Below are 17,939 nucleotides of genomic sequence, written 5' to 3' on the forward strand. Positions count from 1 at the left end.
ACAGATAGAACAACTTCAATAAAAAATAGCAGAGATGTTGAAATAAGCAAAGAGAAACAGACACAATAACAAAAGCAGAATGATAGGAGCAAAATTCACAAGATTAATGCCAGAGTAAGCAAGATTGCAGCTGCCACCTTGATAACCATTCCATACAATGATATACCAAAAAAATATCTATCCACTTCCACAGACCAATGAATAGAAGACAGAGAATCAAACCCATCAAGCGTTTCACTCTTCCAGAAAACTGCATAAACACTAGGAATCAATAAAAATATTTCTTTGTGCTGCAGCGTAATCTCAAAGAGGATTTCTCCATACCAGAAACATGAACAAAGGGAACCAAGCTTGGAAATTTAAATAAAATGCACAGGTCTTTCAAATTATTAACCTATCCCCGTACCAATTGCAGTCAATCTTTGAAAGATCTCATGGTAACAGATGAAGGAGAGTAATAGTGACATTTGCTACAAAATCGAACTTCAATAATGAGAAATTAGAAGCAAAAGAAAAAGAAAACACTAAAGATTTCTTGAGAGAAACATTCTATGAGATCTTGAGTACCCATCCAATTGAGAATTGACAACAAAAAGAGAAAAAAAAGAGAGATGGGGGAGACGGCAGAGAGATATTAATTACCAATCAGCCGGAACTTCATGCTCTTGAACAAAAAGCACTGACCCCTATCCACCCTTGTTCATGGGTTCTCCCAACCCATTATTCAGCACTAATACAGCAGATCTCAGTTTTGATCGAATCGGATATTTCACACTCCACCAATGTTTCAGCAGCCCATTACTGCACAGTTATAAACAAAATATCCCAACGCCTTGCTCGCAAGCAAATCCCACGCGGGCGGCCCTTCTCTGGGCTTCCACGAATTCAGCTCTGTGAGCCCTGCTCCTGGACCCCTCTGCCCTCCGATAACTATTACCCGATCGCCGCATGCCTTGAACGCCAACCCCCAACCGTTCACTGAGTCGGCTCTTTCAGGAAGCCTCCCCACAACGTCCCAAGCGTTCCTCTCCTTATCATACTTCTTCAGAACATTTACCTCCGAACAATCAGCCGCATAAAGCTCATTGTTCACGACCGCTACCAACGGCGGTGCGCCCGCTGCCTCTCCCCTGCAAGGAGACATGTAAGGAATCGTCTTCCACGTCAAAGTCTCCAAATCCAGCTCCTCCCCACAAGTGAGGGACTCCGTCGGACTCTTCAAACCGCCGATAACGTAAAACTTGCCGTCCATGAAGAACCCCGAACACTTCTTCCTTGGAGAATTCATGCTAGGAAGAGAGACCCAACTGCTCCTCTCCGAGTTGTACATCTCGGCCGAGCTGAAGATCTGCCCGTTGATATCGCATCCGCCCGCCACGATCGCAATCTCCCCGAGGCTCGCGGACCCGAACAGGCACCTCGGCGACTCCATCGCAGGACCGGGCGACCAAGAATTAGTGAGGATGCTGTATCTCCAGATGCAGTGGGAGTTGACGTCCTTGCCGAAGACGAGCAATTCGGTGCCGACGGCCAGCGATTCTTTATCGGAGAGCATAAAGCATTCGTTCGAGGGCATCCGTGGGAGGTGCATCCACCGCTGCCGGTACGGATCGAACGCCTCCCACTTCACCAAACTGCATGCGAAGTACACCCAATGCTCGACGATCCCGAGTTTCCGCCTGAGTCGGTAGAGCTCCCCGGACAGAACCAGAGAATTGAAGCTCCGGTTCAGCGAGGAGATGGAGCCGTAGTCCGATCTAGAGCACCGGACCAGGCAATTCATGGTCATGTCCCGATCCAGGCCGGGGATAAGGGAACCATCCGACGGATCGCTCTGGGCCTGCTGGCCGGATTGTTCATCGCTGGGACTCGGAGTGCTCGAATCCGATTGGCCGGGTGGCGATGCTTGTGGGGGCGGCCGTAGGCGGGGTTTCTTGCCGCCGAGACTTTCGTCTCCTCCTCCTCCTCCTCCTCCGGCGGGCCCATCGCCATCGCCATCGCCACCATCGTGCTGCTCCCCCTCCAAACACCGCTTCGTCTTCGACGTGTCGACCGAGAAGGGCGAGTAGTACCAATCCCTATCGGGATCGCACGACGACGAGAACGACCTCGATACCACGCACGACTGACCGTCCAACATGGCCGCAGATCTCCCTCCCTCCCTCTCCGTACCCGCTAAAGGGCGGAAAAGAAACCCTAGAAAAGGAAAGACCAAAGAAACCGTAGGAATTCGACCGCGACAAAGGGAGAAAGAAGCCCTAATTCTTCCCCGGCGCCCAGATTCAGGACCCAATCAGAAAGGAATCCAAAGGTCTGACTGAGAAATTCAGACCAAACGCATCCGACTCTCCGTCGGCTCGGAGACGGGAAGTCCGGGGTACCAGAAAAAACCCACAAAAAGCGCAGAAGAGAAAGAAAAACGAATGACAACGATGGAAACCCTAACTAATTCTCCAGAAACGAACAATTCAGAGGGAAGGAAAAAGAATCGGATTCAAAAGGCGAAAACGTTTCTATGGATTCAAATCAAAAACATGATTTTTAAAGCGATTTTGACATCTGTGGGAAGAGATCCGAACCCTAATTCGGTGAGAGAGACGGAGAGAGAGAGGGACCGAGGAATTCTTGGCTACCTAATGAAGGAAAACGAAAGGAGAGGAGAGGAGAGAAGAGGAGGGGGAAAGAGACAACCTAGAGAGGGAGAGAGGAGGAGTCGCAGCAATCGAACGGATCCATCCGAAACCAAGAATTAAAATCACGAAAAGAGATCCGGAAAGTCTCTCCGCGATCGGGCAACCCGAAACAAACGGGATTTTCGCCCGCCGGTTTCCGTCGGTGAACCGCGAACGAATGAGGGGGAAGCCTCCGAATAGAAATCTCTCCCTCTCGAATCGCATATTTTTTGGGCGTGGAGCGACCTTTATCTCTTCCTAAATCCTAACCCCACGCCCCCGCGAAAAAGCTACGGGTCCCATGACGAACCGGTTTTCGTCTCGTTTATAGAACCTCCGTCTCGACGGATCGGAGTGGGGGAACCGGGAATGTTACTACTTTACGACCTACCATTACCCGTACGGAGTCCGATCCATTCGGGACCTTTAAGTTAGGGAAGAGGGGCGCGTGTGCTCGAGGGGATCGGATCGGATCCGGTGTCTCGGAGTTCGAGACTATCCGGCGGCTCGTACGGGGTCGGGGGTTGTGACGCAATCGGTATTAATTACGTCGCCTGCCCTCTGCGAAGGCACCGTCGGCTAAGCTAATGGCGGCCTCTCCACTGGGTCATTTGGCCCCAAGACGTTTTCCATTTGTTAATTTTTCGATTAGCAGCTGATTTTGTTATTTTTCTGTTTGTTTACATCTTGCTTTGTTGGCTTTTCAGAATGACGAAACTGCCCTTCTTCTTGGTCAAACGCAGCGCGTCGACCATGGCTCATTCAGAGTTTATGGTGGGTCAGTTTCCGACGTAGACTCGGGCTAGGCCCCGCTAGGATCCACTCCAACCAGGCATCCGATCATCTGGTACAGTTGGAACAACTGGAGGCTTTGACTATGGTGATAACCTTGACCAACTGACCCTACTTTGAGGCGGATGAGTCAATGGTGGACATGAAACTGGTCAAAGGAAGATAAGCATGTCCGAATCACCCCATGACTTATGACCAAGTTTATATAGGGTTGGTCTTAAGCTAGCGCATTTCATACTTCGTATCACAGGGCATCGTCCAAACATTCAAGACCGCATGCTAGTTAGGGGTGGCAATGGGGTCGGGTTGGCGGGTGAGCATACTTCAACCCGAACCCGACCCGTTTATTAAACGGGTCAACTGTGACAAACACGAACCCGACCTGTTTATTAAATGGGTAACCCGACATGACCCGTCAACCTATTTAATAAACGGGTTAGGTCGGGTAAACGGGTTGGCGGGTTAGTGGGCGGGTTGGCGGTCGGGTTGACCCGCCCATCTAACCCGTTTGTTAAATGGGTCAGCCGGGTTGGCGGATTGGCATACCCCTAACACGAACCCGACCCATTTAATAAACGGGTTAGGCAGGTCTACCCATTTATTAAACGGGTTAATTTAAGCCCAACCCGAACCTGCAAAGGCGGGTTGGCGGGTAGTGTCAGGTTTTGCCACCCCTAATGCTAGTCAATGTTGCCATTCATGTATTTGACTAAGTTTTCTGCACCCTTTTGGTAATTGTGCTCAGAAAACAAAAAAAAAATTGCACTCGTACAATCCGCAATCTTACAAATCTCATTCTCGCCGAAGAAATGGATGGGGTAAATTAAATTTTAGCATATATGAACATTAAAATGTATATAATGCAAATATTTATCAAAAATGCTAAAATATAAGAGCTCTTTTTACGGCTTTGATATCATGATAAAGGGGAACTGGAATATGTTAATATGTTTGCTGGTATGAATCAATATTTTTTTAAGTTTTTTTTACAAATCTAACCCTGCATAGATGTGGTTCATTTGCTAGGAATGGACGGTTGGATAACCGTAATTAGATAATGAAATATATTTTTTTACGTTTGGATATTTATAAAATTTTAAATCACTGATTTTTAACTCTTAAAATATCTTTCTTAACATCATAATTGGATGATCCAAGAGTCAGTTTTTATAAAACCAAGTATCTAGATCATACCTGTACAGTGAAATTTAAAAAAAAAAAAAAAAGTAAAAAAACCCTATAAAAAAACTTGGTTCATACCAGTAAACATATTAAAATAAGTGCCACTTTCAAAAGAAAATATTACAGGAAAGTATCAGTTTTTAATATCATTTTTAAAACATGATATTTCATTCGTATAAAATTTTGTAATAAGTATTATCAGGATAGGAAAAAATAAAAACCAGCAAATTAGCTTTTTAAATGGCGAGAATGCCCTCGGATTAAAAAAAAGATATTGATGGCATCGAATTTTCGGAGAGCCCGGAGAGGAATTTGACCTTAATCTCGCATTGTCGTGATCATAAAAGTCAAAAGGAAACGACAGGTTTTTTTATGTCATTGATTGATCATCTTTACACATTTTGGTAATTTTCTCCGTTATCACGGCGATGACGACACTTGCATCACAGCTGTAAAGCTCCGAGCAAAACGGAGAAGTGACGGGAAAGGAAACGGCCGTCTTGAGGCAGCTGCGGAAACTCCCTTTGAAAACATTAACGCCGTTAAAGCCGTTACGGTTGACCGACGCTTTCCTTGTCTATAAGGAAAGAGGACAAAAATGGCTTAGGGGTACGTTAGTAATTTTTCGAATGGGAATCTAACGGGAACGTAACACCGTTAGTCTCGTTCTTGAAGACAATTGGCTCTCTCATAATGCGCCTCATGTGCCATTTATCTCTTCTTCTTCTTCTTCTTCTTTTTTTTTTTTAGCTATCTCAATATTCGCCGTGTGTGGGACGCCCTTATCTATGCAACGACACGGACGTCGGGATATGCAACACGTGGGTCTGGATTAGGATTCCCCTTTGAGGAAATAAATTTTTTTATTAGCTGATGCTCCTAATAAACGGAATCTTGAAAAAAAAAAATAACGAATATTCGTTGTGCTAATCTCTAAATGGCCCTTTACGGTGCTTGAGAAGGTCACCTTATTTAGGGTTCTAACTTTTAAGCAATGTCACAAATGTATTGCAATAAATTTGAGAAAAATAATGAACATATGAATAATTTGTATCAACAAATGATACGGAGAAAAATATGTGACATTGTAAAGTCAGTTTTTATCACGCTAATATCATAATATTTTTAAAACATGTGAAATTTAGATTATATTTAAAATATCGACGATATTTTTTTTTAAAGGCAAGCTAGGGTTAAGCAGACCTTCAGCAGTTATTATTCAATCCACCACTGGGGGTTTTGAACCTACAACGTTCCACCACAGAGAGACGTACACTGACAGCTCCTACCAACCTCGCAGGTAAAAATATCGACGTTTTTTGTTGCATGGGCTTTCTTTCACCAGCTTACTTATGAGGTGTGTTTGGAATTCGTGTGGTTCCATGTTCTCCTCGTCTCAACACGCATTCTTTTTTTCCATATTGACCAGAAACTTGGAAATGCAGTATCCTTTGTAACGCATTCTTTTTTTCCATATTGACCAGAAACTTGGAAATGCAGTATCCTTTGTATGATGTATTCAACTCTTAAAGGGTGGTACATGAAGCAGAAAATCGCGAACGCGTGCAGCGATTTTGTGTGTAAAACACAAAGGACAATAAAATCCTTATGCACTTAGCGATGTTGTGTTTTGTGCGGCCTCAGCACTTTATAAATAAAAGAGAAGATGAACGCACACATGCACTCAAATAAGACCAGAGTTTAACGATCTAAGGAGGATCTATGTTCACAGTAAAGATATTTTTCTCTCTCTATCAAGATCCTCACTAGATATTGTTTGATTGATTAACATGTAATACCTATGAATTTAACTCATTTTAACTTTTAAAATTTGAGTAAAATTCAAATTAAATTTAAGCAAAATTTAAGAGTTTAAGTTAAATTAGGACTCTAGTTAGGTCCGTTATGAGCCATAAATCTCATAGGAGATCAGATTTGGTGATTTCAGTTACGGGTTAGTTCAGAAAATGTAATTTCTAAAATTAACACTTTCATTTTGAGTTTTTCAACTTGAATAAGGTTCATAATTTGGTTATTAAAATTTAATCAGGCTAAGTTTTGGAGTCAAACTAGGATCTTTATGAGACATAGAGGATCACGCCCAGCCCATTGAGGTACCATGTGTTTACGTGGTGGTAAACAGGCGTTCAGGGGTGGCCAATGACTTTTATATATCTTAGATGAGTTATATTCATATACAAACCTTAGTATTTAGATCTAATATTGATTTGAACTTTATTTATGAATATGAACTTTTAATTTAGGTGTTGGATATGAAATTAATGTTTGGTACTTGAATTGGATTCGATCCAGAGTTTTCAGATCCAGATCACTTGGATTGGATCCAAGTGGGGCACCACTTAGGTGAGTCCCACTTTATCATCTAGAGACCTTATGAAAGAGTTTCTCTAATTAAATCCTAGAGGGTTCTAGAGAGGGTGAGACACCCCCTAGTGAACCCCACATTTAATTAAAGTTTTATTTTAGAAAAACTCTTAAGAGACCTAGAGAGTTTTAAAGTCTTTTTAAAAAGGAGTTTGATTGTATTTGAAGACTCGTCTAGAGAGTCTTCTAGGTAGGACGTCCCACCTAGAGGTAGTTGAAGATAAAGAAAAAATAAAAAAAAATGATAAAGAAAGTAAGTAGGCTAAATAGTATGAATTCTTGAAAATTTTTATTTAGAAGGAGATGCCCCCCCATAATGGGCTAGAGAGTTTGATTTGGCTTAGGTGTCTAAACCTATTACAAGAAGAGGCTCGTGCCCCCCTCCCCTTTGTTTCACTTTGTGAGAAAAAAAAAGAAAGAAAAAAAAGAGAGAGAAAAAACTATCTCTTCTCCTCTTGTTTTCTTTCTCTCGTCTTCCTCACATCTTCTTCTTCCCAACCTTAGAGGTGGTCCAGACCTCCGTTAGAGACTTACAACCACCTTGGATAAGACCCAAATTAACTCGAAAGGAGGTGCACATGGAGAAAAAAGTGACAGTTTCATTGCGAGAAAAGCATTTTGGATGATCTGGCTAACATCCCTAATTTTGGATATGGACACAGTTCTCTTGATCGATTCTGGACCCGATCCAACATTTTCTTAACTGCCTCTTCAAGCTCAATGATCTAGGGACGAAGCAGATTAAATCTAGAAGAGGCGAACAACTTAATCATGAGATTAGTAAAAGAAATATACTTCACCAGTAAATGTCGTTTTGCCATATTATCCCTAATAAAATGAACATTAATGTCGATATGTTTTATGCAATTGCGAAAGACTGCATTAACAAATATATACGAGGCACCAATATTGTCACACCATAGGAACAAAGGACTGAAAGAGGAGATCTAAAGATCCTAGATCAAATAGGAGAGCCAAAGAACCTCTAAAATAATGTTGGACAGGGAACGATACTCACGATACTCAGCTTCGATGATAGATTAGGCAACAATAGATTGCTTCCTGGACAATCAAAAAATGAGAGAGTGGCCCAAATGGCAAAGGCCCCAGTGGACTTGCGATCATCCACATTGTCAGCTCAATCTGCATCAGAGTACACAAAAACTTGGAAAATTGAACACTTGGGTAAAATAAGTTGTAGTGTATGCTTGATGTACTGCAGGATTATCTTGATTGTTGTCAAGTGCACATTATTGGGTTGATGCATTAACTGACAAACCTTGTTGACAACAAATGCTAAGTTAGGCCTGGTCAAGGTGAGGTACTATAGAGCATCCACAACTTGGTGATACTAGGTTGGATTAGCCAATGGATCCCCATCATGGGCAAAAAGTTTGGTGGAGGATGCCATGGGTGTGGTGACTGATTTAACACCAGCCATCTTGGTGTGTGTCAATAAATCCAATATGTATTTTGGCTAAGACAAATATAAGCCATCAGAAGTAACTGAAGTCTCAATACCCAAAAAGTAATATAACATACCCAAATCCTCGAGATCAAACTCCTCTCCCAACTTTACGATAATGTGAGTTAGATAACAGGTAGAGCTCTCAATAATAATAGTATCATCAACGTAAATAAGGACATACACCTGAAGAGAATGATGATGCAACACAAAAAGGGAGGTGTCAACCCGAGAACTGACAAATCCAATACTGAGGAGAAACATACTTAGTTGCTGGTACCATGCTATGGTCACTTGTTTAAGGCCATAAAGAGTTGTATACAGTTTACATACATGGTGAATCGTGTGTTTGGGAACATGTAACATGGTATTCAATTTCATGTGATTTCAAGTATGCAGAAAAAGGTCTATATTCTCCTTCCCAATCAATTTGCAGAGATTTAATCTGACATCCAAGCCGATTTTTCATAAGTTTTTGAAAACTTTGAAATACAGAAAAACTTATAATTTTCTCTTAATAAAAAATAACCAGTAAATCTTGAAAAAGCATCCACAAAACTCACATAATATAAGTGTCCTCTACTAGTGAGAACCGAAGTAGGTCCCCAAATACCAGAATAAACCAATTCAAGAGGTCTTTTAACTTTATGCAGAGAGAGTTCAAAGGGTAAAGTATGGCTTTTACCCATTTGACAAGCCTCACAGACTGAATTGCCACTATTATTATGTAAAATAGGTAAAATATGCTTACTCGAAATCTGATGAACAATACAAAGAGAGAGATGTCCCAGTTGTTTATGCCACTATTCCACATAAGCTTGTTCTCCAACATAGGTTGATGCAGGAGAATCGCTCAATGTAATATCTGATACTTTTTGGCATTTTTGTAATTTCAGAATAATGAAAATTTTAAAACATTATTCATGAATTTCAAGTTTATGATTGTGTCCATGTCAAAATTTTAAAGAGAATGGTTTTTATTTTATAAAAAAAAGAGTTGATTTGAGTTTAGAGTGAGCCTGACAAATTTTGGGGGTATTTTGGAAATTTTGAGAGAGTTTTGAGGGTATTTTCATACCGGAAGACATAGTCATCTAACCTAGAGTTGATCAGGTTGTTCAACTACGTGGGGGATATATCCAAAATTATTAGTTTTGTTTGGATGGCATTATTGTGATTTTATGTTAGGAAACAAATAGTTTTGGGCACTTTAAGCCATGATTATCTTTTGAGGGTATTTTTTGACCTTTTGGGAGCTGAGCAACCACCCAGCTCAACCAACCCCAGCAAGTCAAACCTGCCAGGGTCAACATAGACTAGCCAAGTGGCTGGGCTCTTTGAGAGTTCAGTTAGTCTAACCAGGCTTTGGACCTAGTTAGCCTAATAAAAGGCTAATTAGGGCCCAAAGAGACATTTCTAGTTGGGTTTCAGATTGGGTTTTAGTGGATCCAATTCAAGACCCGACCCAACCCAGTTCATCTCTTTTTAAGAGACCCAACATCTTTCTCTCATTCTATAAGACCCACAAATTTTTTGATAAAAAAATTCAATACACGATGGAATTTTAAATTATATGTGTCTACGTGGATCTATGTATATATATATATATATACATACGAAACCCTAAAACAAATGAATATATAGGTACATCGTAATGATATTATACTGAATCCTTAAGTTTTTATTTAAAATGCATAAGAAACATTTGAATTGATCCATTGAAAAATTTAAATGCCTAAGCTCAATGTACTTTGAGAAATTCTGATAAGAATAGAGGTTTTTAAAATTTTTGAGACTTTGGCATAGGGCCAACTCCACCCTAAGGGTCATGGGCACACCCTAGAGTGCAGCCCACGCCATCTTGAGTAGACTAAAAAAAAATGTGTTTTTAAAACTTGAAAATCGCCCAAGGGAGGGGCGGTGGCATTTTTGAAAGACTTTTCAAAAGAAATCAAATGTTATAAGCTTAGTGGGGCATGTGGGAAGCTTGTATGAGATATTACAAGTATGCCACCACCTAGAAGGGTGTGACATACATCCTAATCGTCCATCTTGGACTTCTAATCCTAGCCGTCCACTTGAAACCCTAGCATATTTATATCTTTTAAGAAAGGAAGAGAGGGAAGCAAGGGGCAATTTTTGCTTTTTCTCTACTCTCTCTCTAAATTGTTAACCCATCTTCCTCTTTCCTCGCTTTGTGCTTTGGTGTAGGGGTGGGTACCAATTTGGGACTCCCCTCTACACCTCAAGCAAAGGGGAGTCATCGGTTCCACCATTTTGTTTCTAGAAGCACTCCACTTGTTTTAAGGTGAGTTTTTTTTTTATTTCCACGACTGTCATTTTTGCATATACATGGGCTTGTAGCATGAAGCCATGTTTCCCCAATGCCTTTGTGCACATACGGGAGCTAGACATATTTGGGTACCCCAATGGGTTTTATGTTTTTGATACCTTGTTCATGCTACTCACACACGCACATTGCTGTTTGGTTTTTTTCTTTCAAGTTTGTTGTTTCCATGGCATATTTGTTTTATGCAAGGGTGGGTTAAACCACCTGGTTCAGACGCCTTTGTCTTTCCTTCAACGTGCATAACTCTGCAGTAGAAACCCATTTCATATATGGGTCGGTCTGCAGCAGGGCAGCTACACCATTGCCCCATTTTCTTCATTTTTTTCAAGACCCATATTTCGGACATGTTCTTTTTCTTTTCGTGATTGACCGGCCTGATGTCGAACATCCCCAAGTTCTGCCCCATCATGGCAGCAACCCCAGGTCTGTCTAGTTGATATTGGAAGGCAGCTATGACATCCGCAAGCTGGGTACGTGCTGCAGCCTGTTTACTCACTACTTTGGGGGTCAACTTTACCCGAATGGCTGCAGCCACATCCCAGTCCAAACCGAGCTGAGTCCTTTTCTTTGCATGGAATGGCCATGGTCATGACAGACCTGAACCCAAGTTCGGTCCAGACCAGTCATTGCCCATGCCTTCTCTGTGTCAGCCCTTCCTCCTCTCGCTGGCGCCCCTTCCATCTGGGTAAAACCGGCCAGCTCATGCCTTAACCCCGAGCACTAATTCGGCCAATGCTGTAGCAACATAACCCAGTCCCGGGTGGTTTCGTCCAAGTGGTTAGGCCTCTATTGACTTAAGTGTGAGGGCTGGTGTTTCGATTTTTTGCTAGTTGTAAAACATTTTTTTTTACTCCCTCAATCCAGTCCTGATTTCGGCCTAGCAAGCTGGGTTGCTGTTGCATGGTTGGTGCACCACTCGGCTGGGCCGAGTTGGGTGCAGACCATGGCGCCACCACTTGGTGGTGGGTCTTCCCTGTTATGGCAGTCACCTCGGGTTGCTTGCATCAACTAGCTGATGGGTGGCCATGGCAACCTAGCTTGGTGCACCATGCGGTTTGGATGCCTTTGTCCCTTGGAGGCTGCAGTCTCGTTGCAGCTGGCACTCCCACATGCCAGACCATGGCTGTGTTTGGAGCTGCAAGTCAAGGTATGACAGGTCTGGACCAAAAGCTGGTCCATACCAGTCTTGACCCTTTCCTTTCCCCCCTGTGACAACCTCATGGTTTGTGTTTTAGGGCAGTATACTGCCGGACGTTACCATTCCTTTACGCATCACACCTTCTTAGTGAGTCATTGCGTATGTATCCATGCACATGAAGTACGCTCGTAAAGTATGCTTGCCCAACAACATGTCTTCAACCCCATACCTCTTGCGAAATGGTACCCTAAGTGGGCCGACACCCTGAATTTTTTATTGACACTCTAATTGCAAAATTTCCACGTTCTTGGCAGCATGAGCATGCTGCGATCCGCTGAACACCTAACACCCTCATTGCAGTATACTCGTTCGCTGCAAATCCTTGAAGGTCAACACGCTTGACAACAACCTGTGCGCTATCCATATTCGTCAATAATGCCTTCTTTGGCTGCACCTTTTGCACTGGGAATTGTGCGACAAGAGGTGACTGCGGACAACACCTTGCATGCTGCAATCTCCCTGTGATTTTGGCACACGTAATGACAGCATCTTGTTACTGTCGTTGTCTTCTTGGACATGGCCCTCGGTGACAACTTTTAGGTTGCTGCATTTTTTCGTGCTTTTGGTAGCACTTTGTTGCTGCATTTTTGTCCATAGTTGCAGGCTCATTTGCAGCGACATTCTTGCTGAAATCTTTTTTGCAGCATTAGTATAGTGAGAAACACCTTGTACATAGCATTCTCGACAAAGAATGCATTCGATGGCAGCACTATGTAGGCCGTCAAACCTTGTGCACACGACATGAAACAATGAACCTCATGATGTCTTGATAGAACAATACGTCTCAAATCTTAGAAATATATCGAAGCATGCTTAATGAGTTGCAACTGGTCACATGCACATCCTGACATGGTTAAATTTATGCTTTATAAGCATGTTTGGTTTAAGTGTCGCAATAGCATGATTGTGCCATGAAATGCATGAAATATTTTGCATGAAATCTCCTTTACAATCATGTGATGTGTTGCGTATGGGAACTTGTTGCATCCCAAAAAGAAAAGGGGACTTAAATCACTCAATAAGGGAAAGAATGGATTATTGCAGCATGATAAGTAAACTGTCACATAACACATACACTTCTCTCACATCTAGACACGATTGTGAATTGCCTACGACGTGCATGTTTTAAGTGTCATAGTTTTGGCGGCATGCTTAATAGCTTTTATATGCCCACAAACACTATTGGCACATCATGTCACTGAACTAAAATATGCTAAGTTAAGCATGCTTTGTTATCAAGTGACTTGAATTTATCATCGTTACGTAACATGCAATGTATGCTTAATTGGATTCACATGCATTTTTATGTAACACATGATGCATGTTATATCCTCGACACTCGATTCGTCTTAAATATGCAAAAAGGGGACTTGGAATACTAATGTTGGGGTATGGCTTGTTGTTTTGGAGATTTATGGCATGATGAAACTCTATGGCGAGTTATGATTGAGTGTTAGACCCATTTTGTGAGTTGAGCTCACTAGTGCAAAACGTCATACACCTCTAAAATGAATATTGATGTTGCCTTCTGTAAACACCGCAAATTTTTCACCTTCATTCACCAACCCTTTCCTCTTGCTACTGGGCCTGCCCTCTGAAGCCTTCAGAGAACCAGCTAGTCGACACCCAAACCAAGGCTATTCAAAGTCCAAGTTTTACATCAAAATCCAAATATTTTATCCTACAATCAAGATTTACTCTCTATTTTGTCCCAATTTCAATAATCAATCTTTGCCTTCGAACAGAAATATTCAATTCTTTATCTCTGCCAGGGGCCCAGGACTTCAAATTCCTTATCCAGGGTTTGCCTTTTGCAATTATTTCATAACATTCCACATCATTTCACATCATTTTTATGTCATTTCATTGCATTTCATGGCATTTTCGAGATCCAGCACTCTGGTCTTTCACAATTTTCAAATCCAGATTCGAGTTTTAAAACTTTTCTTTCGAAATCAATTTCAAAACTTGGGTTTTAGATCAATATTTGCCATTTGTTAACCTCCAGGATCTTATATTCCTTTATTTCAAAATATTTTCTTTAGAAAGTGATCTAGATTCATTTTAAACTCAATTTTAATTGATTTCAATTCTCGGATGAGACCCACCTAGGTGGTGTCACTTTTGAATCTTTTCTTTCATCCAAATTTCTTAAATTTTAAGAGTCCTAGTGGGATCAGGACTTTGTCTTTTTATATTTCTAAACCTTTTGAAAATTCTATTTTGGTTTTAAATCAAAAGAAGTCTTATCCCTAGCCCATTTCCTTTATTTTGACCAAAAATCTCAGAGTCCTAGTTGGACTAGGACTCTTTTTCAGATTTTTAGTCAGATCAGAACTCTACCTTTCACTTCTATTTTTATCTATTTTCGAGAAAACCTTTCAAAATCTTTTATTTTGGACAAAATTTTAGAGTTTTAGTTGGACTAGGACTCTATCCGAGAGTTTTAGTAGGATTAGGACTCTATCCCGATTTCATCCTTTATTCCTATTTTTTACTTGTTTTCAAAAACCTTGTCATCTGACTTTCAAAAAGATAAAAATCTTAGAGTTTTAGTCAAACTAGGACTCTATCACAGAGTTTTAGTTGGACTAGGACTCTGTCACCCATCTCAATTTTTACTTGCTCTATCAAAATTTTTGTTTTGGCTTAAAATTTCAGAGTTTCAGTCAGACTAGGACTCTATCACAGAGTTTCAGTCGGATCAGGACTCCATATCTTATTGCTATTTTCACCTATTTTCATGAAAATCTTTAGAAAAAGTCAAAATTTTAGAGTTTTAGTCGGATCAGGACTCTGTTCCAGAGTTTTAGTTGGATTAGGACTCTAACCCTGACTTCAATTTTGAGAGAATCTTTTAAAAATCTCTTCATTTATCTTTTCAGAAACCAAATTTCAAAATTGTTATGACTTTATCACAGAGTTTCAAAATTGTGGGACTCTATCGTAGAGTCCCAGTTGATTAGGACTCTGACTCTGGTCTCATATTTTGTTCATTTTCACTAATCTCTGAGAAGATTTTTCAAAATCTCTTCGTTTGTCTTTTAAAAAACAAAAATAAAGAGTTTTAAAATTTCAGGTCTCTGTCCTGGAGTCCTAATCGGGTTAGGACTCTATTCTGAATCTTATTTTCACTTTCAATTTCAATTGTTTTGAAAACCTTTTCATTTATCCTTTAAAAAATATTAGTCCATTTGCAAAGTCTTAATTGATTCATGATTCTATTTCAGAGTTTCAATTGATTTTTGACTCTAACCCTGACTGCATTTTTCGACTTATTTTCATTAATTTTGAGAAAATCTTTCATAAACTTCTTCGTTTGACTTTCAAAAACCTAACATTCAGAGTTTTAGTTGGTTTAAGACTCTAGTCTAGAATTTCAGTTCATTTAGGACTCTATTTTCAAAACCTCCGACTATCATCTGATGATTTTAACACTGTTTTAAAACTCTTTACAGTCTTTATTTTAACTTTTTTCAAAACCCTGATGTGGGGCCCACTCGGTTGGTGCCACATCTGGTGGAATCTTGATCCATTCAGGACTCTGATGGACTCAAAACTTCCAATTTCAAAACCAATTCCATACTAAACATCTTTTGAAAATCTGTATTTTCAGGCTTTAAAATCATTTTTAAAAAATCAAGTGGGGCCCACTCTGGGTGGCGCCACATTTGAAAGAGTTAGGGTTAGCTTAGGATTAGTCAGTGTTCTAATTAGGTTAGGAGTTTAGAAGAGTCAGATATTTAATTTTAAAAACCTATTTTCACTTTAGATTTTAACTTAGGTTTTTAAAGTTTTCAAAATTAGAGTTTTAAAAACCAAATGTGGTGTCGCATTTGGAAGCTTCCTAAACCATTTAGAATTTCAATTAGGTCAATTAGGGTTAGTTACTTAGAGTCTCACATAGGTTAGAAGTTTATCAAAAATCGCCTCCTTTGTTAGTTTCATCACTTAGGATTTCAAAAAAAGTCAAAATAGCATTAATTATGCCCCTAATTACTAGGTTCTCAAAAGCTATAAAAGGGAACCTCAAAGGGTGGTCGACCCTCATTAGATCTCCCTGTCCTTCTTGCTTTCTCTCTCTCCTCCTTCAGCCTCCTCCTCCTCCAACACGTTCTCCATTGTTGCAGCCCCAAGGTAAGGTTTCATTTAATTTATTTTGTTATTTTAATCATTTTTATTACTTTATTTCATTGATTTCACCATTATCACCCCTTATTTGTTGGATTCAAGCATGCTTTTAGTTCAAAACCCATAAAAGAAATTCAAGAACATGATCTAATACTGTACCATGATGTATTTTACGTTCTTGATCCATTAGAATAGCTTAGATCAATATTTTTTATATTTATACCGAATAAAAGATGAAATTCGCCCATTCAATTGATTGAATCCCTCTTTCGAAGGCTAAATCAAATTCCAACCATGCTTCCCCTGATTATTTTATTTTATTTCATCAAATTAATGTTTATTTTATTCAGTCAAGCATCAAATTGAAATTTGTTATATTATTTATTGTTATTTTCTTTATTATTTTTTATGTTTAGATTAGTTTATTAATACTTTATCGATAATCCATGGATTTTGATTTCGAGCATGCAGGAACTATGTTATTTCATATTCGATTTTATATAAAAAAAATACAATTTTTCTAGGGTTGATCCATGTGGCTGTTAGTGATTTCCTATAAAAAAACTGGATTATTTTGAGTTTTGTAACCTTGTCAAAAAAATAAAAAACCAAACTATGCTTTTTGAACCGTGAAAATGTTATGTGGATTCGAGAATGGCTTGCCAAGAAGATATTTTCCTCATCAGAGATCCGATCGACAATCCGTAAGTTGAAGTGTGTTTGTTATTCTGTATAGTATTTCCTATATTTTTTTCAAATTTTTATATATCTATTTGCTATTTTTTATTTGTCAGAAATCGGAATCGGTTTTACAGAACCCGTTATGCATTGTCTAAACCCTAGACCGACTTGTGCTGATTGTATCTTCCTAACCAAAAATTTGATCGATGATCCGTAAAAAGGAGTATCTTTATATGTGTGTTCACTGCCATATTCTAAAATTTTATAATTTTTTAATACAGTTTACTATATTTCTCTGCACCCAAAACCAGATCTATTTATTTTCACTTGTTATATATTCGTCGGAATCATGTGTATATTGCCAGAGCGATATCTCCCTAATCGGAGATGATTTTTCTGATCTATAATTTTCTTGTTATCTGTCTAGTATCTCTTTGTAAATTTTTATAAATTTCTATGGTGGTTTGATGTCTGATTCGGGTCTGACACTGTGACAGATACGTGCCTGCGGGCAAAATTATGTATTTTAGGGTTTTATTTAATTTTCATATCAAAATAATACCAAAAATCCTATTTTTTGATTCTAGTTTAATTTTATGGTTATTAAAAGTGTTCATGTCTTTTTTTACAGATTTTGAAATTCATTTGAGGCTTTGTTTGATTAAATTACAAAAATAGGATGCTTGCAGAGTCCCGATTCGAGTAAAACACTGGCAAAAATCATTATTTTCATGATATTTTATTTTTTTTATAAAATGTTTAATATTTTAGGGCTTTATCATGTTTATAATCATGCTAGGGTGCTTCATACCCAATTTGGTGTTGATTTGAATCCGTTTGATTCCTGAATTGAAAGTTTTACAATTTTTTTTTGAAAACCCTCATTTCAAGGCCATAGTCTTATTTTCAGGGGTATTTTTGTTATTTTTCTCAAAATTGCAAACTTCAAAGTTGTTTATCTTTATTATTTATTCAATTTTATATCATCTTTTATTATGTTTATCTTAGGAAAACATGGAAAAAGGTTTATTTTTGGATAAATCCAGCAATTTCCAGATATTGTTGGATAAATCTAGAAAAGCT

General features: G+C 39.5%; 1 pseudogene across 1 annotated transcript; it reads right to left on the bottom strand.

Moving 5' to 3' along the window:
• Positions 1–379: 379 nt before the first annotated feature.
• LOC149811974 (F-box/kelch-repeat protein At1g26930 pseudogene) lies at positions 380–2,889 on the bottom strand (annotated as a pseudogene). The gene has a single exon (XR_016428546.1). The product of XR_016428546.1 is annotated as an F-box/kelch-repeat protein At1g26930 pseudogene (transcript).
• Between the last annotated feature and the right edge of the window lie 15,050 nt (positions 2,890–17,939).

Source organism: Nuphar pumila, chromosome 17, assembly GCF_984573655.1.
Source record: "Nuphar pumila chromosome 17, dmNupPumi1.hap1.1, whole genome shotgun sequence".
Taxonomy (NCBI): domain Eukaryota; kingdom Viridiplantae; phylum Streptophyta; class Magnoliopsida; order Nymphaeales; family Nymphaeaceae; genus Nuphar; species Nuphar pumila.